The sequence below is a fragment of the Galleria mellonella genome, unplaced genomic scaffold (genome assembly GCF_026898425.1).
Source record: "Galleria mellonella isolate WM207_F2 unplaced genomic scaffold, CSIRO_AGI_GalMel_v1 utg37, whole genome shotgun sequence".
NCBI lineage: Eukaryota > Metazoa > Arthropoda > Insecta > Lepidoptera > Pyralidae > Galleria > Galleria mellonella.
This window is the reverse complement of record NW_026442087.1, coordinates 1,495,396-1,519,091: the sequence shown is the minus strand read 5'-3', so window position 1 is coordinate 1,519,091 and position 23,696 is coordinate 1,495,396. Positions and strand designations below refer to the sequence as shown.

The window sequence follows — 23,696 nt, the reverse complement described above, 5'->3', positions numbered from 1 at the left end:
AATCTAATCGACATACATTTTTGACATTGACAATATGTTTGGCTTGACAGATTGTCAAATTGACAGAACTAAACAAAATGGGCGGCTGCTGATCGTCTGTTTCAATCTAGGTGTTTCAGTAGTATTTTCTTAAAAAGTAGTGTCATTCTAAATATTCTTCATTTACCACATAGTTTATTAGTCCTTGTGCTGTTCCCTTCAAGTTTTCTCTTACAACATGTGAGTATTAACTACTACAATTTTCATGAATTATATTTTAACAACTTATTGATTGTATACGATATACATTTATTGTGTATCTACATAAACGTAAGGGAAGGCCAATGTCAACTTGATCCGGTTTATGTTGAAAATTAAAACGGATTGCCTAGAAAAAATTAAAAACCACTTGCGTAAAACATTGTATGCTTACAATAACATAGCTAATGTATTTATTAAAAAAAAATGATATTATCAATACAAGTAGTATTCTACTGGGAGTCACTAATTTAGAAAACTAAATATTTCTATATGTATATCTACTCAAAATCTACAATTTCAGTTATATATTTAAGTAATTGAATACAGAAATCTCTCAATCATGACAAAAATATTATTCATCAAAACTTATATATTGCAAATCCCACAATTTTTTTTTTTCTAATATATCTATTTATTATAATAGAGATTTCCAACATGAAAGATGAATTTAATAAATTTCCATAAATATGGATATTATATAAAATACTTGTACTTCCTTCCACTGTTTTGCTTGTAAAATATTCTTTTATTTACACAAGTGTAATTATTAAGTTTAAACTTAAATTTGGCTAATGAAACATTATAGCATTTTGTTTTTACCTGTATTTTTTAATCCTTTAGAAATTTAAAATTCAAAAATATATGTTTGATATTTTTTTTTTATCTATACTAAACATTCATGTATAATAGTTATCACTTTTATATAAGTTCTCAACATTTTCTGGATCATTGCCCCTTTAGAATAAAAATTGTCAACATTTCATTGTTGTAAATTTTAAAAATACACAACAATAGTCACATTTGTATCAGGATCCACTGTAAAAGTTCAAATCTGTAGTAATTTATCTGAAATATGGTAAAAAACAGCACCCATTGGGGTTAGTATCACCCTTTTGGTACCTGTGATCATATATTTGCACTCAATACAAATGTAACTATATTTGTAGAAAGTAAACCAAGTTACCATTTATAGAAATAAATTGCAAGGAGTGGTCAAGAAACTTTACTACTCCTATAATTTTTAAAATAAATTTCTAAATTAGATGAAAAAATATAATTATGTAGCATAATATTAAAATATATGTATCTTTTTGTGAACAATAAAAAAAAAGAAATAGTACAAAACAAATACAAATAAATAGGTCATAGTTTTATCTAGTAATTTTCTTTCATTATGATAATGTAGACCTTATGAAATTAGTTTGAACACTCCCCAAAGGTATTATCCTATCAATAGTGATAATATTGACTGTCAACAATTGATTGTCCAACCATTTGTATTTCTGTACAGTGTAATCACACAGGTTACAATATATGTCTATATCATTGACAGTGACATGGTTTTATAAGCTAACTGTGTCAGCAGGCCGCACTGAAATGAAATATTTACTACAGAAACTTGATAGAGTTGGGAATTTTGATTACTGTGACATTCAGACTTACTTTCTGAATATATAAATGTCAAACATACATAATTTCTAATATAAAAAACAATGTGTATGAAATCTGTTTAATTAATTTTCAATTAACTAATTAAACACATAACTTGAAAATGATACAGTGTAAAGTAGATAGGTTTTTTATGATGTCTTTCATTATTAGATATTTCAAATAGTTATAAAATACTATGAATGTCATTTAAGTTTATTGTATTGATATTTTTTTATTGTAAACCAGCTGATAACCAAAACAACATGAAAAGTGGTAGCTTTTGAAGTTGAACAGTGACCTTAACATTACAGAACACAGCCTATGGTAACCATCATACATTACTGTTTCTTAAAACTAAGATACTATGCTTCTATAGGATAAAGTACTTTATCCAAGTTCAGTATGTTTTTCTACTGACTTTAAAAAAGAAGGAGGTTGTCAATTTTTTGTATTTTTTTTATTTTTGTGTTCTTATAACTCCATCAGCTCTAAACCGATTTGAAAAATTCTTTTTTTATCTAAAAGACAGACTTACAGATTGATCCCATAGAACTTTTATAAAAAAATTGGTTCTGCAGATTAGTTATTAAATCAAAATTTTGTCACAATTGAAGTCTGTTTTTTCTGTGGGACACAATCTTTAACTAAGTATTATTTAATAAATGTAAATAGAATTTTAACTTCGTCTGCACTATTGGGTAATGTTGGGTAATGATAGATGATGATAAAAATTAATAATAATTAATAATTCCTGGGCGAGCATATTGGAAGACTGTAAAGCTCATCCAGCAGATGTAATGTAATAAATAAATAAACAAACAAAATTAGCCTCAGGACAAATTTACCAGAAATCCCAGGGGAACCTCTTGAAGGTTGATCTAATTGCCATATTGTTATCAATGTTCCCATTACTAGCTATGCTCTTCCCCCAAGTTCTGTATGTTGACATTAATTGTTAATTTAAATAATATATGGTACATAAATCCTAGGTAATACTAAAGACAATTTTTATCCTAGTGTATATAACCAAAGTTATGGGATACAACTAGTAAATAAAATAAGAACAACATTCTGGACCGTAAACAATAACAAATTAATTGTATTTCATCCTATAATCTATAAGAAAACTTTAGTTACTAAAATTTTACTATATTTTATTACAGCAAAGATATTAATAGTCAAGGGGGCAATTATAGAAAAAAATACCTATATTTAATTACGCCTTTGAATTCTAAATGAACATGCCCTATTTGTACTGTCGTCACTGAAAAGTAACATTTCCCACCCACTTAACACAACTTAACTATCATCCTTGCTAATAGCTTCGTTCGCATGGATTTTAGGAATAGAAAAATCAATGAAGTAGATATATTTTTGTTACGTCATCTAGAAGTGATAAAAATATGCATCAAGTTACACCTTCAGCAACACAACTGTGAAAACTGCATCCAATTTAGTGCAGTTCTTTTTGTGTGATTTCGGAACAAAGATACAAAATTAGAAATAATATTTTTAGTGCTTTTTTTGCTTGTACTATGACTCCTCAATGTAAGGACAGAAATGGGAACTCCTCGAACTAAGGCGTTTTTCCTTTAAATTAATGGAGGTACTGGTGCCCCGCCAGCGTATACCAATAGTGCAGGCGGGTTTACTATTCCATTATTATCCATTAAAAAAAGGGTCTTATCTCAGCTTTCAAACTTCAAACAAACCAAAACTAGCCAAAGTTTTAGTAAAAGATAGGTATGTGATGTGTGGTAGTTTCTTAGCTTTCCCTTCACATTTGCACGCAAAACAGCATCCCTTTGTTCGAGATCTCAATTTCAGTCTCATCGCGGAGATGATGAAAGCAGCATAATGTAACCCCGCCTTTACTAGCGCCGCTTTTATACGCCGCAGTCATTTCTCCGTGCAAGATGCACCTCATTTTAGCTGACGTCAAAAAAGCTTTTTTTATACAAATCAGAATGGCAGTGAACTATTTCTTTTAATTCTAGATTTGTCATGTAACAGAGAATTGCAAATAAGCTGAAGGCTCACCTGATACGTTACCACTTTCGCCTATAGACGTGAACATTAAAATATACTGCAATGCCGTGTGGTCATGGCATAGGCCACCCCTTCCTTTCCGGGGGGAAAACATTGTTAATAATGGGGAGTTTAGTCCCCAATGCTATCAATATACCCTATCAGGTCGACCTCCACGCGAGTTCCCCCTGGAAACTATCGTGACCAATTTATCATTGAATTCGTCACAATGGGCTAACTGACTTGCCTTTTCATCCTCACCTATCACCGCTCACTGGTACCCCGCTAGTGTATACCGATAGCGCAGATGGGGTGACCATGCAATTTTCACGCATAAAACAACCCCTTCCTTTCCCGTGGGTACCGTAAAGGAACTTAATGGTCCAAGGATGAGTAGCAGTGTCATTCTACCACCAAAGTCTATCTGCAGTTGCCTGCTAGCCAAGCATGGCAACTACTGGCAAACCCTCCTTTATCTCAATCAGTAAACATATCCCGATCACCCGGACAAAGACACAGGTAAAAGTACATAACGAATAAAACAGACGAACGACGTAATTTTTCATAAATATGAGATTTAAATTTAGCAGCTGCTTTAAAACTGTATTCATTCATATCGCAAATGTATGTTATTCTCGAAGTGTCATTTCAGAAGACTGCATTCAGGAATTTAAAATATGAGTAATATTTCAAGGGATCTTTTTTACACCACTGAGGTGACAAACAAGCATACGACCCACCTGATGTTAAGCGCTTACCGAAACCTATGAACACCTGCAATACCAGAGGTATTAGGCGCGCGTTACCGACCCTGAAGAAACCTATTTTTTTTTAATAGATGAAAATGGAATGGTAACCCCACCCGCGCTATCAGTATTCACCGACGAGGCACCAGTGGACGATGATAGGTGAGAATGAATACAGGTCAGTTAGCCCACCATGATGAATTCGACAAGCATTAACCATGATGATTTCCAGGGGGAAACACGTGGAGGTCGACCTGATAGGGTCCATTGCTAGCAATAGGGCTATTAGACCTCATTACTAACAATCCCTTTCCCCCCGAAGAAACGTGTTTACCCCCTTTTGAACCCCATGCTGTAGTCTCTTGTGAAAACCTCGGCAGGGAGCTCATTCCATAACTTGAGTGTTCGTGGGAGAAAACATTTCTGAAACCGTATTGTATACTGCCATTTAGGATCTGTTAACATAATTATTAAAATAAAACCTATCTTATTGCTAAAATGTAAATAAAAAAAACAAGTTTTTCAAATATGCAAAATTGAAGGAGAAGCCACAACAAAAAGATAGTAAATTTATGAAAATTACGAAGTTATCAGTAAACTAATTAATATATTACAAAACATTTGTCGTTATAAAAATATGTATTGAAGTTAACTAATATTATTTTATTAATTTCTAATTTATATTTGCTGTGTGTGCCCTGGCATAGAATGGGCTACCCCTTTTTTCTCGTGGGTGTCATAAGAACCGACTAAGGGAGGGCGAGGGATGGGCAGCAGCGTCCCTCTTAAAAGATCTCTAAAAACCTAACTGAGTTTGCCAACCCGCCTTCCAAACGTAGCAACAACTGACCAAACTCCTCTTACGAGGACGGTTTATGTCCAACAGTGGACAGTTGAAATAATAATAATGAAAAAATCCGACTGAAATTCGACATTCAACTAATCTCTCATGTAGCTATATAATTTCATATTTCGAAATCACAGAAACTTTATTTCCATCCTTACCTTCACATTTCTATTAATGCGAAAAGTACTTTCCCCTTAGGTTACACTTACCGCCACCAGAGTTTTGAGCACGTCATTTAAAGTCGAGCTATCTTGCGCGGAATCTGCAAAAAATGCTTCCGTGACCTACTTAGCGAGATTCACCTGGGATGCGTTTATGACGTCAGCCGTGACGTTACATCTGACACAGTGCCCTAATTGAAACCCGCAAGGGTGGAGGGGGCGTGCCCCATTCAGTTTAATCCCTGGATATTTTTAGCTCACTACTTCATTCATTGACGACCGGGAAATGGTAGCTTCAAACAGATTTACGGTTCAATGCTGTTTTAGTCTTGTTTGCATAACAATGACCTTTTTTTTTAATGAGATGAAAATCGAATGGTGACCCCGCCTTTCGCTATCGTACGTTAACGAGTTACCAGTGAATGGTTGGTGACAGACAGGGATGAAACCAGGTCACTTGGGTCATCGTGACAAATTCACCAAGAATTAACCACGATGATTTCGCATTAACAGAATATTTCTAGCCTTATGTCTTGAGTCTTATGATTTAGGCCCTGTTACTAACAATACCTTTTCGCATCTTCACTGGCCTTTCTATGCTAGCTGCAAAGGTTTACCAATTATTGGAATATTTTTATACAAATTGGAACATATGGTGAATGGAGCACTGTGTTAAAGCCTGCCAAAATAGAAATGGCATCGAACATTGTTTTTTGATGGACTCGAGACTTGTAGTTATCTTAAAAGACATGTGGAGCATTTTGCATCTTTTGCATCATATTTTGCAGCTTTTGCATGTTCTTTTCAGCTATACGAGTACAATACACCCCAGATAGTTCCCTGGACTATATGTGCATAAAATATAGCATGTATTTACGTTCGTTTTTAGCCAATTTAGAATTGAAGGATAATCCTAAATTAATTATTATTTTGTTCGTGAACTGTTCACTAATTTCACAGTTTTTGTAAAGATTCTTTTATGTCTATTTTATCCCAATTAAATAACTATTTGTATGACAAAATCTCAGATTAACAATCGTGAATTCACAACTGTACATAAGTGAAATCATTCGACGACTGTTCGACACAAAGAAACCAGCAAGATTCTTATTTAAAACTAGACGTCTTAAAATCTCATTTACATACCTGTAATGGCGATAATACATCAAAATATTTACATTAACGTACTAAATGTAGCATTGAAAATTATGTGCATGAGCATATTTATCGAAAGCGCAATATACAAACCTACACAAAGAAGGAAAAGTCATTGTTTACCCATTATAAGTTGCATAAAAAAATACTCTGTATACCACGCCACGCAAGCATATTGACAGTCGACTAATATTTTCAACTAGTACTGTTGAAGGCCCAAAATTTTTCTCAAGTCGTAACTACATGTTTTTACGTCCGTATTACGTATTTTTATGTTATCATCAAGAAGTAATTAAAATGTGCGTGTTTTACTGTGTGCATGTGTGTGTGTATTACGTGTTGCATGATTCATTGGTTACTTTTTTTTTTATTTTATTGTCGGTTTCAATTAATATCTACGTATTTATTACTATGAAATTGTACTGAAAAAATCATGATAATCCAGTCACCTTTCGAGAAAATCGAGAAAATTTCTAGTCTGATAACATACGAAATGTTGTTGTTTTGTTATATAAAAAGTCCTTGTCTTGTCTGAACTTAGAACACTAGACAGGGTAAAATAGAAACATCCTTGCATTTTGCCCCGCAAAGGTGTTACTTCCATCGTGACAATACATACCCACCCATCAACGAGTACAGGTCTTAGAAACACGTCACATTGAAAAGATTTGAATTTAGAACCTGTAATTGTATGTCTATAGATATAGATTTTGATCCACAATAGTAAAATATCAGTCTGGTAATACCCAGAATAAAATTAAGCTTTACCCCAATAAAGTCCAACTTAACTATAGACGATATAAAAATAAGTCGAAATAAAAAGGATGTATAATAAATAACAAAATGTACGTAATATTAACTAACACGTAATGACTTCGGATACCTATTATTGTTTCAAGCGACACGGTAATTTCAACGTTTCGTTTAAATATGAATAATTAATTTTATCAGTAAGATAATTTTAATATAAGAAGTAAACATGAATATTTATTTGCGACAATATTAAGATTATTTAGGTCGACTCTATAAATATTTTGGCTTTTTATTACACAACTATTGTTATAAAAATACTTTTAAAATGTGTTTTTTAACATTATCGTACAGCAAAGACAAAATTTATCCATTTTTATTTGGTGCCTTCCGAGGTTAGTTTACTCCCAATTCCTCCTACATTCTTGACGGCACATCGTTTGTTTTTTTTTTTTTTTTTTTAAATAACATAAAGTGCGCGCAATACGCCATAAAGTTATCATGAATATATCCTTATGTGCTAGAGACAATAAAATGTTATCTCAAATCATTATCCTTATGAAAACAAAATAATAATTACGAGCAAAACAAAACATTGTTATGTTTATGAAGTTGTTACTTCATCTCACATTTATTCAGACACTTCTTAAACTTTAGATCTTAAATCACCGAATTACACAACTGATGTGTGATTACTATTAGATTTATTAGAAGGCCAATAGATTTACCATTTATAATCTGTTTATAAACATGTCCGTTAAAAGAGAAGCCACTAGGGTGATGTCAATTTATTGCTGTGATCTCACACATAGTCGTTTAAATACTTAAAATGCGAACGGTACAATTTAAAAAGTAAAAACATTGCTCGTTTTTCATTAAATTATCTCTATAATTGCCCGTCCAAAAATAATAGAAATAGACTTCCATTGATATTGTACAATAACTTATCAGGTAAGTTAAGTTAGTTTGCCAAAGCGTTGGTTGACTACATTGCTTGGACTAATATAAGTACATAATTCTTATAAGTATTTTACATGCTAAATTAAACACTAAGTTTGCTTTAATAAAGTGCATATTCTTGTAATACGACAACAACTATTTGAGTTTGATCTTGGTCTCTTCATCATCATTAGTCCCGACTCTACCTTTGCGAAGAGCGGACGTATCGCGCATTGTGTGACCAGGTTCAGTTAACTTTTCCGTGTCAATAAACTTTAAAGCTCGTGTGTGAGTGAGACGCTGATATTCTGTTAATTCTAAAGGAAGTGTAGTGCATTTTCCATCCTGGATATCACGTTTGGTACGAAGAGCTTTACATTTATAATTCCTATATTTTCTTAAAACCAGTTCTTCGTCCATTGAAGGCCTAGTTTTTGTATCGAAGAAAAAATATTTGAGATATAAGAATTCATCAGCCAAGCGTGACGATCATGTTTTTGCATGGTATATTATTGTTGCTCGGTCATTATTTTCCGTTTTATTTTAGTCTCCGCCGAATTATATTTCTTTGTTTCCATCGATACGAAATTTTTGTGAATGAAAAGCTAAGTATATATTACTGGTAGGCACGTGTAATAAATTATTCGAAGGTGTAATTCATCACTCAGGTACGGTTAGTTCGTCAGTTACATCCGACGTACTGTTAGCATTTTGATCATGCAGACACGCGACATGAATTATAATGTAATACATTATTTTTTAAAAAATTGGAATACCTATAATATAATACAAGATATTAATGTTATTTTATGGATAGATTTTTTATTTTAATTTTATGATTTACACTTGAGTTTAATTCAGAATCGTCCTCGTCATTTTGTCCTACTTAATGTTTATTTAGAAATTATAATACATGAGAATACAATTAGAATTAATTACATTTTTTTTTTGCGACTGGATGATTACACAGTTTAATTATCATTTCTTCTTTTTATATTGTAATTCATTGGCTCTGCTTGTTTCCGAGGATTGCATTGATATCTATGATTCTCTTGAAATCGATTATAAGTTTAAATTTACAGTTAATTAGTAAACTGTATTATTAAACGATTTTCTAATTACATAAACGCTGTGTTTTATCATAATGAATTTAAATTAGTTTAACGAATATGACGTCACCTAACCGGTGTGACAATGCCATTATTTACGTTGGAAACGTTCTTTTTGTCCGAATTAAAATTCATTTTTACTATTAATATTTTAACTGTAAAATTGTATATTTTTATAATTAAACCTTACTAATACTATAAATTGGCCGTGCGGTCCCGGTATAGAATAGGCCTTCCTTTCCTGTGGATGTCGTAAGAGGCGATTAAGAGAAGGCAAAGGATGGACCAGCAGCGTCCCTTTTGAAATATATCTAAAACATAACTGCGGTTGCCAATCCGCCTGCCAAGCATACCAACTGGCTTATATGATGATATGTAGAATACTATAAATGTGAAAGTAAGTTGGTTTGTTTGTTACATTAAAGCTCCTTAACGACTTAACCAGTCATTACGAAATTAGGTATACACATACTATATACGATGCAAAAAGATATAGTTTTTACTTACATGTTTTTATCTTTTTTATCTAGGTTCCTATTAGTTTTTAATTAATTTCACCCGAAGTCTCGGGTATAAGCTGGTATCAAAATAAAAAAAAATATCCCTTCTTTGCACTATGTACCGATTATGTTCAAAATTTTATATCACAAACGACGACATTAATTACAGTTACTGTTACAGGTTATCCACGTATAAAAAAAGAGTTTCTCCATGTGTACTCTCTAACGAAAAATGTATCTTTACATATTTACATACATACATATCTGTCACGCCTGTCTCCCATTAGGGTAGGCAGAAACAATGGAACGCCAAATGCTTCGATTCAAACAAACCTCTTTCGCTTCTTCCACATTCATCAGTCTTGTCATATACGCTCGCCGGTTACGGGTACTTTTAATTTGTCCCTTCTTCAGCACGTCGCCTATTTGGTCGACATACGTCCGTCTAGGGCGGCCCCTACCGACATCTCCATTCATTCTTGCTCGATAAATCTCTTTCGTAATTCTTCTTTCATCCATCCTCTCCAAATGATCTTTACATATAAATACAAAACATTGTTATTGGAATCTTTAGAGTAATACATTGATAATAAGATTAAAATGATAAGCGCGTTATTTTATTTTTAATATACAATTCCTTTATTCTATATAATATCCATATCTGTTACGCCTGTATCCCATTAGGGTAGGCAGAAACAATGGAATGCCAAATGCAAAACGTCAATTCTTTTATTTTAAATTATATATACTTATATTATTCAAAATAAAAGATCTAACATTTTACCCGTCTATTTGGAATTGCATTACTTCAAATTTCGTTTATTTATTTATACTTGATTGTTAGAACAGAATTAATGATTTCTTTGCTATTTTACGTAACTGTAAAGTAAAATTTCATGAAAGATTAATAGAAAAATGTAATCCTATTATTAATTCAGTATTTCACACTGTGTATCTGATGTCCAAAGAATTTATAATAAAATTATTTTAATTTGGTGTTTTATTAATTAATGTTTGTATAATTTTAATTAATTTAAATTAGAGTAATGAATATAAACTATGGGTATATACAAATAAAAATTATTATTGCTATTATTTATTATTATTATTATTGTCTTCTTTTCCTTTAAGTTTCCTCTTGTCGATGCAAGTAATTCATGCATCTTCTTCCAGCCAGCTCTATCTCAGGCCATATCCTTGACCTCCCTATACGACATGACGCCTAGTGTTTCTTTTATCTGTCTCGTGTCCTCGGTCTTCCTCTTCCTCTTTTGCCTTCTATTTTTCCTTCTACTATGCTCTTTAAAAAATCGTCATATCGTATAAAATGGCCCAGCATTTTCCTCTTCTTTTGTCTATTGTTTTTATTAATGTTCGTTTTTCATTAACCCTTTTCAAGACTTCCTCGTTCTTTACCTTTTTTGTCTAGTTATTATTATTGTACACACTAATAATACTAATAATATTTACCAGAGGGAGACTTTGTACAAAAATCGTTTGCTTGGGTACCTTTGTCCCATTCGTGTTTTAACCGTAAAGCAGTTCTGTTTGCATGGCTGTGTTTCGGTTTGAAGGGTAGGATATGGCAGCAAATTTACAGGGCACAGAGGAATAATATAACACTTGATTCCTCAGGAATAGCAACGCATGGGGGTATCATTGGCGAAACAGTATACTCTGTTATGTACATGGTACTGCTCATGTCTATAGGCGACAGGTTACCGCTTTCCATCAGGTGGGCCGTCAGCTTGTTTATAAACAAAAAAAAAATATGACAGAGGTAACCAAATGTATTATACAAAGGCGAGCTTAACTCTAAAAGTGTTCTCTTCCATTACTTTTATTTTTTTTATTTTCAAATTTTATTCATGATTTTTATATTAGTTTTAACTATAAGTCAAGCCGCCAAATGAACGAATTAATGCTGATTCATTGAATGTATTCTCATTGCTCATTGATTTTCATTGCTCAGATAAATGATTCACAATTATACAAAACTTTTATTGTTAAATCTTGTATAACCTGCATCATAGTGCAGTGATGTATGTGCGTCTGTAAATGGAAAGTAACTTTAGTGAGTTTTATTTAAAATCAATGTGATATGTCATTGGCCATGTTATAGATGGTGTGGTAGTTTCTTTAATCGGTTAGCAGCGAAACGAAAGTGTCTTTGTAAATCGTAACCGGTTGCTGAAGGTGGGTAGGTGTGTTTTATCACAAGTACTTTGCGTTTTCTACAAAACTTGCAACAACAATTGATAAAATGTAAAATTAAAGCGTTCCATCTTCTGTTTGTTTTTTTTTATGGGTAAAAATGGTATGGTACCCCCGTCTGCGCTAACGGTATACGATTGCGGAGCACCAGTGAAGGGTGATAGATGAGAATGAAAACAGGCCAGTTAGCCCATCGTAATGAATTCATCAGGAATTAACCATGATAGTTTCCAGGGAGAACCGCGAGGAGATTGACCTGGTTGGTTATATTGCTAGCAATGGGATTCTCAGACACTCAGTCTCCGTTACTAACAGTCCCTTTCCCCCCTTCTGTGTCTGTTATTTCTTTTCGTAATGTCAAAAATTATTCTCTTTTTAACATTACCAGTAACAATATACCGAAATTCATAGTGGTTGGTTAAACCGTTATCTTGCTAAAAAGTAACAAATACTTTCATGTTTAGTATTATTAGGAATGCGTATTTTTTGCAATTTGAGCAAAAGTTTTCTGCTTTCTAAAATGAGTATTTCTGATAAAAAAAAATTTACACTTTTTCTCATCCTAAGAGGCAACTAAAGACAAAAACCTATGTATACAAGGAGAATATTGAGACTTGAAACACTTTATGGTAACACTGAAATGTTGTTACGGTCAAGTAATATATTTTTTTTAACAAGTAACTCTCTTTACATTTATAATATTAGAAGACTTGTCATTTACTATATATATACGCGTATTCTTAATTTCAAATTAAATTATAACGTAATACGTGTACCAAGAGTAGTACTCAAGTCGCCAAGTAACTTGTAGTTTGCTTATGTTTATGTATTTTATTATAAATTTTAATCGGATTTGCTTGATGATTGGTTGTGTCGAGTGTTCTGTGATGATACTTGTACGCAGACCGGTTTACGATTAATGTTTGTACGTATTTTTCGCTGTTTCCAAGTACCACATAGTTATGCGTCATGAGTATATTGTGAATTGTGTTTATGTAAAAAAATAAAATTTTTCAATGAACACTACAGGAAAATCGTATTGTAATTTTTTTTTACAATGAAAACATGTTTTTTTATGTAACTTAGAATGGCAAATAAGCTGACAGCCCACTTGATGGGAAGTAACAGTCGCCTACAGACATGAACCATGGATATAAACATAACAAAGTGATACCGCTCATGCGTTGCCATTCCTGAGGACACAGATGTTATTCCTCTGTACTTTGTAATTTTACTGCCATATCGCACCCTTCAAACCGAAACACAGCCATGCAACAACTGATTCACGACAGAAACACGAATGTGACAGAGGGACCAAAGCAGATGACTTTTGTACAAAGTCTCTCTCTGATATAGTATAAATAGTTTTAAATTTTTATGCTTTATGTATAAGAAAATTCTCGTATTTTAATCAATTTTTGTTTTATGCTGCTCGCTATATTTGTACTGTATCAATTGTAATGAATAATAATATATTTCAAACAATCGTATTGATATTGTTGGAGTATTGTGTTTCACTAAGGGTCCAAAAATATTATTAATATTATTTATAGGTGGCAACTCTTGTAGTTTTTTTTATGACAGTGTGTGCTTTCTTGTCTGTGGTCGTTTCCTTTTCCAACTGAAACTGCAATGTACACGTGAGTGAAAAGATAAATATTATAAAAATATTGTCTGCTATTTTTATAAAATACCATCAGATATATATTAATTTATGTATATATCGTGAAAATCAAAAGCAAATAAATTCATTGTTATAATTTTTTTTTAATAAATTTGTATGTAAAACTACTTCTTTACATAACCTTTAAAATGTTGATGACCCGGCCCCAAAGTTTAAAATCGACGATGGATAGTCGCAGCGAGTTTGATACGTGGTTAGCATTGATTACTTAATTGTTGGCCTGTACATCGAGTGTTGATGTCCATTACCGGACTGTGTAATACATATACGTAATATTGTTCCAAGTAGGTCAAACTATATGGTGTAAACACTATACTACTAAGACGAAAGGGATTGTTAATAATGGGGTTTAACAGCCCCATTGCTAGCAATATACCCTATCAGTTCGACCTGTTACGTAGTTCCTCCTGGAAACCATCGTGGCTAATTTTTGTTGAATTCGTCATGGTGGGATAACTGACCTACTGCTACTTCATCGTCACTTAACCATCACTCACTCATGCTCCGCCGGCGTAAACCAATAACACAGGCGGAGGAATCATTCCATTATTTCCCATTAAAAACACCATACTACTAAACTAGAAGTTCTAATACAAATATAATATTTTTACATTATGTCACGGTTTTCTAAAGATTTTTTTATATATTAATACAAATAAAATAAAATTTAATTTAAATTCTCGTTGTCTACTTATTTTTTTTTTTATTTATTTAAACTTTAATACACAATAAAATTCTATGTAAAGTGATGAATTTTTATAAAACGTGAAATATGAAAACTTTGAGAGTAGAAACGTTTTCCTAGAAACCGCAGAAGTGCCTGATTTGTCAATTGTAACAAAATCTATGTGATAAATTTAAAATTTTACGTACTACGTAAAACATCTGTTATGTGTGTGTGTATATTCGTGTAATAATGAGGTTTCTTAGAAATATCCAAGGAAACGAAAGATACCGGAGAAATTGCTTCTCGTTAGCAAACTTGCAGAGAAGCCCTGGAGCATAAAAATTACATAATAGATCCTTTTCTGACAAGAATGCATCGATTTTCTTATTGTATTAATCTTAAATTATCATTACATTAATAGTTTTTTCCATGTTAGAAATAGGAAAACCAATTAAATGCTAGTTTTATATGGTGTATCAAGGTAAAACATGCACCAAATTTAAACCTTCAAGTACACGACTGTGATAACAACATACAATTCAGTGCAGTAGTTTTTACGTGATGACGGAATAAACATACAAACGGATGGACAAAATTTCTAAAAGTTACTGTTTTGACATCGACTGCTCTTTTGTTAAGAGATACTCGTTTTTTTTTTTTTTTCTTAAATTATCTCCCATGTTAAGACATCCATTATTATTATTTCAGCCGTTAACTGTCCACTGCTGAAAATAAGCCTTCCCCATAAGAGGAGTTTTGCCAGTAGTTAAGCTTTTAGAGATGTAAGAGGTACGCTGCTGCCTATCCCTCGCCCTCTTATTCGCCTCTTACGACACCCACGGGAAAGGAAGGGGCGGACCATTCTATGCCGGGGCACACACGGCAAGATATCGTCTAGTTCTAATTTTATTATAGTATCAAAAAATTTTTTTTTAATTTGCAATCTAAGTATATGTATGTTATTCAATGTACATACATTTTAATTTCGCATTAGATTTTTCGCAAAAAGAACAGAGTAAACTATACTCACGTTAACAGAGAAACACTTTGTGGACATTTACCGATTCATATATTATCTTGTTTACTTTAACCTGTTCGAATGTACAGATTACCTGTAATGTATTTTTACTGTACGTATGTAATTTACTGATTATTTTGTCATTATAAACTCACGCCCTTTTGGCCTTTTACAAAAACTGTAAAAAGCTTTTGTCCTGATGTACCTTGATTACTTTATGATCACACGCTAGCACCGTATATTCCTCATTCCTCACGTCATGTCGACCTGTACCTGTCTCCCTTGGAAACCATATCACAATGGGCCAACTGACCTGACTTCCTTCTCATCTATCATTTTTATTTATTTATTTAAATAACTTTATTGACCAAAATAAAATAATGTACAGAAGGCGGATTTAATATTAGTAGCATTTTTTACCAATCAACGTTTGGGATGAACGGAGAATCACGAACGCGGTACTTCATTATTGAAATAGGTAAAAAAAATAACAATTAATAATGTATATTTATACAAAATAAATAATAGATATATTAATATAAAGGAATATACATATATATTAGCTACTATTGTTGTAATAAGTCATAAAGTGAGCATGGAATCTTATTTATCATCTCTTACTAGTAGTCCGTCAATGTACACCAAACAAACAAATGTATGTAGCAAACGGGAATTTTATGGGTGATAATAGGGTGGTAACCCCGTTTAAAGTTGTACATGCCGATATGGTAGAATATGGAATAATGGACATGTAATTATTATTTTCATCTAATGTATGTACCCATATTCGTGCAATAAATGATTTGATTTGATTTGAAAGTTATCAGTATACGCTGGCGTGGCACCAATGAGTCGTGATAGGGGTGGATGAAAGTAAGTTGGCCCATCGTGACGAATTCAACAAGAGTTGAACACGATGGTTTCCAGGGGAGGTCGACCTGACAGAGGGTGCATTGCTAACTAACAATCCCTCTCCCCCCTAGCAAACCGGGTTATCAGCTCTTTACAAAAAACTAACTGTGTTTGTTAATATTAATACTTTAAGTGAGATTACCAGTTTAGCGGTACAGTACGACACATTGGTTTTGCTTCAAGATTATTTTTTTTTAATCAAATCAAGCTTGGCTGACAACGAATCTAAGAAATAAGATGTAGAGTTTTTTTTTTTCTAACATATCATACAGTTCATGTAGTACCAAACAAAACAGAGCTAATACCTACTTCAGGCATTAGTCAACTGATAAACCCTCAACACATACAGACATTACGAATGTTTATTTTCTTTGAAGATCAAACACCAACTATCGATGGTAGGTTGTCAAACCGCTACATCACCAAGGTCGTCAAGTACTGGAAAAGATAAAAGGAAATTACTAAACTCAATTACCATGTTTAAATATACGTACTGGCTTTTAAACAAATCGACTGATAGTGACTCTTGATGAGTCAGGTTCATTTGTTGTGACGAAGAGAGACGAAGAGGTCTCCGCCCACGTAACAATTACGCGTAACCTCGAAAACTAGTTTTGTAACAAAACCGTACTTTATCAACTTTGTCAATTTAATAATTTCTGTCTTCAAATATTTTTTGTTTTCATAGAATATATATCAAAATTGTAATCGCTGTACAAACAGTCTTTAACATGAAAAGATTTCTTTAAATCTGCTTGTATTACATAAAGGATGTAATTATTGATAAAGGATATATGCCGTGTGGTCCCGGTATAGAATGGACTTTCCGGTCGGTGTCGTAAGAGGCAACTAAGGGAATTTAATAGTCGAGGGATGAGCAGCAGCGTCTCACTCAAAACATCACCAAAGTCTAACTGCAGTTGCCAACTCGTCTGCCAAGTATGGTACTACTAGTGGATACCCCCAAGTGAAAGAACTGTGTTCAGTAGTGAACAATGAAGATTTGATGATGATGATGAAGATAATTATTGAGTCCCTATAAAGAAATTGCAGTAAAGATAAATTCAATTTTTTTTTTTACAACACAGGGGGCAAACGAGCATGCGGCTCACCTAATGGTAAGTGACTACCGCCGCCCATGGTCACCCACAACACCTACGGCATTGCAGGTGTGCTGCCGGCCTTTTAAAAAGGAATATGCTTTTTTCTTGAAGGTTATGTCAATTGTTCTAATATTCTGTATATGTATATTAAGAGGGTCTATGGTGTCATCAGTTTCACTTCATTGCTGCCGAATAGCTGTACTTCTATAGATGTGTTTCCGTTTGAAGCGTGGGTTATAACAGTAAAATTACGGTATATCCAAGCATGGGCGTTACTATGTATTGTTTGTCCATAGTGCTGTATTGTCTATTGGAGAGGAATACCACTTTCCCTTAGGTGGGTTATCAGCTTATCATCACATTTTGTGACAAATCAAGCTCAGACCTTAGCTTGTTTTTCATTATAAATTGTTAAAGAAAAACCAATCAAGTATGAGTCAAACTCGTGCACTGTACGTACAATTGTTGTGATGTAACTACAAATTTGCGGATTTCAAGTTTTTTTTCTATTTACTTGCGGTGTACAACATTGTTTATTGTCAAATTTCATGATTGTGGGTCAATGAGAAGTACCCTATAATGGGGGTATCATGAGCGAAACAGTATACTCTGTTATGTCCATGGTACTGCTCATGCCTATAGGCGACGGTTACCACTTTCCATCAGTTGAGCCGTTAGCTTGTTTGCCATTCTAAGTTGCATAAAAGAAGTATATTAGTAACGATTTTGCAATGTCTTCTTTCTCAATAATAGTAAATGTCTGTAATAATAACAAAAAAATATTGTGCACAATAAATTACTTTTATTCACTGCCATTGTAACTCTATATAACAATTATAAGAAAAATATATGTTAAGTTTCTTTGTTCATAACTTGATGTGCATATATGGTATTTAGTTTATTATCTTCTCAGTTATATCGATTAACTTGAGTCATACTTTTTAAATTCTTCATATTCTTACATGACTCATTAATACAAATACAAACAAATAAATCACTTCACCGCTTGCAATAAATCCGCAGTGAATATTACAAATTAACAAGAAGTTTCGCCCGCCGCAACCGCTAGGCATCATTTGCAACAAGTCCTTTCACATTCCCACGTTGATTATGTTTCAAGATATTGAATACACCTTAGTCTGGTCGTAATACCTAGCTAGAAATTTACTTATAATACCGCAAGTTATAACTGAAACTGAGAAAGAACGCGTTTTTTGTATTTCCTCCATTTAATGCTCTTACTACTTAAAACGTTTATCTAATGAAAGATAATGCACCATTGGAAGAAGCATGATAATGTTTCAGTCGCACTGAAACATTATCATCCTATATAATGAAATATTCATATATATATATATATATATATATATATATATATATATATATATATATATATATATATATATATATATATATATATATATATATATATATATATATATATATTTTATATTACTGCAGTATCTTTTTTGTAATGTGATACTAATAAAACATTGGTAGATAATAAAAGCAGAGAATATATAGGATCAGGATGTAGTGCGAGCCTATCGTACAACCTCACCATCATTTGATGATTGCAAGCTATAGGCGGGAACTAATTAGTGTGCCCGTTGTGCCAGCCCACTGGCCCGTGAAGTGCATCGCTTTGTGATACCGTTACGTCGCCTATTAACAGATACTTACCTATTTTATTTATTACTGCTCTATAAAGTTCAGTCTAAAAAGTATTCATTAGAATTTCCTCATTTACTCTCATGCACATTTTCAAGTGATTTCAAAGTTTGTCTGACCACTAAAAGTCTGTTTATTTTCGGCATTCAAAATTGGCTTCAAAATCAAATGAAGGCGATGTATGATTCAGGGTGCTTGTTTGATCATAACGGCCCAAAACGAAAACTTTGGTCTAAATCGTAGTTACTTTTATCTATCCATAACATGAAGTTAAAATGGATCCTACCTTGTGCAACAGAATAATTCAATATCTTAGACCTAGGAGCAGATAACAATGAAATGTTAATAATCAAATAGTGCAATGCAGAAATTGGATATTATAAATCTAGCAGGGCTTCCTCTGACCATGTCCGAAGCCTTCCAAGTGTGTTGACGGTACACCACACTACAAACCTATATCGGATTAATAGGCCTTACAATTTAACTGCTTCATATGCTTTATAAATAGGTCATTGAAGGAAGCTATCCGGTAGTGGGTATTTTCAAATGAAACGGGAAATTATAAAGTTTAATATATGTTGCTTGATTTAGGTAAATAATAAATATTATGACCTTCAAAGGGCAAGCACGTTGTTCCACTAACATAAAATTTCAATGTATCGATTTTAAATGTGACCCTGATCCATTTATATAATTCATGAGAAATATATATTAAATCGTTCGCCGTGCGGTCCCGGTATAGAATGGGCCATTCCTTTCTTGTCCATGGGTGTCGTAAAAGGCGACTAGGAGGACTTAATGGTCAAGCGATGGGCAGTAGTGACCCTTTTAAAATATCACCAAAGATTAACTGCAGTTGCCAACCCGCCTGTCAAGCGTGGCAACTACTGGCAAAACTGTCTTTGTAGGGAAGGCCTATGTTTTGCAATGGACACTTAACGATTAATATTATAAATATATTAAAACAATCCGCTTGTCCATCGTAACAACTTATTGGCATAAACTCTGGTGATAGGAATAATGTGAGGCCACCAGTGCGAAAAGTGGAGGATTACACATGTTGGAAGATATTAGGGAAGGCCTATATCGAGCAATGGATAGATACAGTTTGAAATGGTGATGACGAAATATTAAACCGTCTCCATCACCGTCGCTGACACTATACGGTTGCATCACTGTTCATGCATGCATCAATGTAACATTGCAAAATTCTATTGAATATTATTGAAAATTATTTTTATTATTGTAGTCTAGTGTTATTTAATTCATTATAATTGTTGCTTCATTTTCTCGCACTGTATAACTATGTTAAAGTAAATGCTGTGAATACCTATAATAGGCATGTGCATTAATATTGTATTATATTTAATATTTGTTATATATGTTATAATGCAATATGCTGTTGGTATTCCTTTAAATAAATAAATAAATAATTCTATTAATATAATTTTTATAATTTTAATTATTATTTATTTACATTGTTTTATTATTTATTATTAATCACCTCGTGTGATGAGTTGCAATAAAAAATATTTTTATAACTGCATTTTGCATAAACAATTGATTTTTAGATATGTTTAGAATGTGCTGATAAAAGTGATTTTCCAATATTCAAAGTTGTTGGAAAGTTACAGCTGTTAGAAAAACAGCTGTTTAGTTGAGCAGTGGCGCACGGGGCCCTTTGTGACGTGTCCGCTTGTTACCCGAGGCAAACGTACCCTTATATACACGATACATATATAATGAATATAGTCTCCCCCATAAAGGAGGTTTTGTCAGTAATTGCCACGCTTGGCAGGCGGGTTGGTAACCGCAACTTGACCTTAAGTGATATTTTAAGAGGGATGCTGCTGCCCATCCCTCCACTATAAGCTCTTTTAGTCGCTTGTTACAACACCCACGCGAAAGGAAGGGCCGGCCTATTCTACGCCGGGGCCTAATATATATATATATATATATATATATATATATATATATATATATATATATATATATATATATATATATATATATATATATATATATATATATATATATATATATATATATATATATATATATATATATATATATATATATATATTCTTAAAAATAAAACTATATGTACTATATATGTCGTATAGCTGAGGTCATGAAGTGTATTTACAAGGGCATATATACCATCAAACCGTGATGGAATAAACATCATTGATAGCACATGCGGCGTGCCTATAAACGGCGGTTACATCCATTACCTGCCTTGCATTGTTGTTTGTTATTGTTTCTAGAAGCTAGTAAAGGGATCTGACAGCCTCATAACTAGTTACTAGACCTGATAGGGACTGGTACTTTTGCATTTGGCAATGAATTTACAGGGTACAGAAGAATAACACCTGAGTCCTGAGGGATGGCAACGCATGGGAGATATTATGGGCGAAACAGTATACTCTGTTATGTCCATGGTACTGCTCATGTCTATAGGCGACGGTTACCACTTTCCATCAGGTGGGCCGTCAGCTTGTTTGTTATTCTAAGTTGTATAAAAAAAAATTCATATCCCATTTCTTAATTAAGGCTAGTCTATTATAATGTTGCAATCAATTGTTTGTTGGATTATGAGATGCTAATTGTATTTCTTCTTCCTTAAACAACTCAAAGTAAGATTTACAAATTACCTAAGTTTACGCCAATTCCCTTGCGGGGTAGATAGAAAGAACTTAGTGCCAAAGACGTTTTACTCTTTCATACATCTCTTGCTTCTTACTGTTATTACTCAGAAGTATTCTATTCCCTCTGATTCATGATTATAAGAACAAAAATAATTTACAAACAAGCAACAAAAAGCGCCACGCATGTTAAAAGCAAATTACAGTCTACAAAAAATTATATCAGCTTACATGTAAAATGGAGCTATAAAAAAATGCGTTTACAATTACGCCGTCGTCGTTTTAAATAAGCGCAGGCAAATTATGTTCAGCGGATGTTTCCTTGTTTTTCTTTTTCGTAACGAAACTAATGGCATTGGAAGTTTTTCTTTGTGCACCACAATCGTCATCGTCGTCTTGCGTTTATCCCATTATTTTTACGTCAATATACTCGTATTTTCCTTTACCGTTGGCCCTGTCACGTCACCTATCGTGCTCACTTTTGCACGCACGCATAATACCTTGAGCATCTTTATATGTCACAATATGACCTATAGAACTTTGAGTTAACGTATTAATAAGATTAGAGGTACTAAAATATAGTATATTTATTAATCTTAAATTACCATCACTTGAATGATATTAAATACTTACCACCAATTGAATGATATTAAAAATAATGATTTCCGTGTGGTCCCGGCATTAAATAGGCCACCTCTTCCTTTCCCGTGGTTGTCGTAAGAGCCGACTAAGGGAGGACGAGGGATGGGCAGCAGCGTCCCTCCTAAAACATTTTCAACGCCTAACTGTAGTTGCCAATCCGCCTGCCAAGCGTGGCAACTACTGGCAAATCCCCCCTAGGAGGAAGGCTTATTTTCAGCAGTGGACAAAGCTGATATGATGATGAAAAAGAAAGATGTTCATTTTTTTGTATTTTGCGAAATCTTTGTGATAAGTCCTTTTTCAATCGATAGAGTTTCGAGTGATATTATTTATTAATTTTGTCATAATGAAGTTTTTTTTTTTTCAGAATTAAAACTTAAATCATTAAAAAAAATCTTTACAAATTAGATAAATCTATAATTAAAATCCTTATATGAGATGTATCTAGAAATATAATAATGATATAAATAAAATGATTTTGTAAGATATTGCAACGTATTCGAATAAGCATGTAACACGGTGTTAAAGTGATCCCACTTAACGTTATGACCTATCTATTTTTATTCAGAGTCCTTTTATAAAATAAATCAACCGAGTTTGGTGATAAAGGATTTTTTATTTATTTATTTACCTAATTAACTTTAAGTAAATAAATAAAAGAAAATATGGTACAAAAGGCGAACTTAATGCTAGTAGCATTCTCTACCAGACAACCTTTGGGATAAGGGGGGAAAGGGATTGTTAGTAATGGAGACTGAGAATCCCATTGCTAGCAATATACCCAACCAGATCGACCTCCTCGCGGTTCCCCCTGGAAACTATCATGGTTAATTCCTGATAAATTCATCATGATGAGCTAACTGACCTGTTTTCATTCTCATCTATCACCCTTCACTGGTGCTCCGCCAGCGTATCCCGTCAGCGCAGGCGGGGTTACCATGCCATTTTCACCCATAAAAAAAAAACTTTGGGATGAATGGTGAATCACGAACACGGTACTTCATTATTGGGAAAGGTAAAGAAAATAACGATTAAAAATGTATACCTATACACAATGAATAATATAGAGAATAATATTAAAGAACATATTGAATACAATTGTAACCTATTGTCTTGTGTATGCAACACAAATACGGAGCAATGACATACGGTTTATGTACTTATGTATTTTCAATCAACTATCAGCTCTGGTATAACTAAGAAGCATGCAATTTACCTAAGATAATGTATCACG

The 23,696-nt window shown here is 33.0% G+C and overlaps 1 protein-coding gene across 3 annotated transcripts in view; it reads left to right on the top strand.

The window, feature by feature from the left end:
- Positions 1-72: 72 nt before the first annotated feature.
- Positions 73-23,696, top strand: part of LOC113515385 (protein GDAP2 homolog) — a 110,754-nt gene continuing 87,130 nt past the window's right edge. Inside the window, exon 1 of one of the 3 annotated variants that reach the window (XM_052897581.1) lies at positions 73-219. The gene's annotated coding sequence lies outside the window, so the exon portion shown is untranslated. Of the gene's footprint in view, positions 220-8,489; positions 8,659-17,489; positions 17,520-23,696 lie in introns of those variants that run through there. The other 2 variants (XM_052897582.1, XM_052897583.1) reach the window with 2 other exon arrangements.